Source organism: Pieris brassicae, chromosome 5, assembly GCF_905147105.1.
Source record: "Pieris brassicae chromosome 5, ilPieBrab1.1, whole genome shotgun sequence".
Classification (NCBI taxonomy): Eukaryota; Metazoa; Arthropoda; class Insecta; order Lepidoptera; family Pieridae; genus Pieris; species Pieris brassicae.
In genome coordinates, this window is record NC_059669.1 from 3,753,709 (window position 1) to 3,755,171 (window position 1,463).

Consider the following 1,463-nt stretch of genomic DNA (forward strand, 5'->3'; position numbering starts at 1 on the left):
AATTAACTTCTTTTACCTATTATTCATATTTCTTATATTCTGCCACAGAATCACACGGTACAGCCAGTGCTGCGTAGACAGAATTAAAACATCTGAACCTGTATATATTTGTAACGAAATCATATAAATGTACATACAAAAGCGCCACGTGGCTTCAAAACGAACTAATGAGGACACGTGACCTCCACACGACACACTTCTTGCATTAATTAGTGAAATGTTTTATTGCTGCAACGTTACAAGGGTTACGACAAGGTTAAAAGAGTCTAACAACGATTATATAATTGTTGTTTGTGGGTAGAGAACCGGCAGCTATGTACAATATCATTCTTATTTACTACGCATCATTTCATGTATTCACAAAAAATGACCTCCATTATCAAATCTATATGACGAAATGTCTTTACCACATCGCGACCCAGTATGTAAAATCTGAAATAGAAATATTGTAATATAATTTTTTCTGAGATTTATATAGATATTATTCCGCATTTTCAGAATGTTGTTCATCGGCCCTGTGGCGCAACGGATAACGCGTCTGACTACGGATCAGAAGATTCCAGGTTCGAATCCTGGCAGGGTCGACTGCATTTTTTAACCTTCCTAATTTCTTGGTCTAATTTAATTTTTCTGATGATCTTTACACATGAAATGACTTATACTTCTTTTTTTATATTATATTAGTAGAATATAATATTCTACATATTGAAATCAATCAAATCATATTCAAATATATATATATTATACATTTTGATTTGAATTGTTGTTTTAAGATTATTTTTAATTAAGGTTATTTTAATAAAACAAATTAATATGAGAAAAAAATACTTCTGTAGACACTTTATCAATAAGCATTCATCGTTCTTATCTTCTTTCACCAAACGTCTCCACTTGTTAAAACTGAAGTGTCAAAATATTACACATTTGAAATCTTAAGGAGATAACGAAAGATAAGCAATCGTGAAGTTAACGCTATATTCCCAATGTTTTGTATACAACATAATATATAATGTTTTATGTATTATATATTAACAATGTACCTAATGTTTTATATAGATACAAATATACAATATACTGCTGTATAATGAAGCTGTATGAAATACATCTGTGCGTCAACTACGTACCCTTTTTTCAGTCTTAGGGAATACAAATTGTTTTGCCGCCGCTTATTACATTCCAAATTTTTCGATACCATATATTTCTCATAATACCGTTAGGTTGTCTTAAAAAAATATCTCTTACGCAACATCACACCCTGTTCTGTTGTTATTTAATATTATCTTCTATGGAAGTGGTCAGATACACTTTTGTAATGAAAATAGTTTGTTATTTCCAACTTATTACGCATTACTTTACGATATATTGTACTTCAAACGTTAGCCAAGCGAATCCAAAAGATTATAAAAAGCAGGGTCAGAATAAGAACTTTCTATACTTTCTGTGTTACAACAAATGAATAAACA

At 30.6% G+C, this 1,463-nt stretch overlaps 1 non-coding gene across 1 annotated transcript; it reads left to right on the plus strand.

Moving 5' to 3' along the window:
* Window positions 1-511: 511 nt before the first annotated feature.
* Trnar-acg lies at window positions 512-584 on the plus strand. The gene has a single exon. It is a non-coding gene; the product is annotated as a tRNA-Arg (tRNA).
* Window positions 585-1,463: the final 879 nt, after the last annotated feature.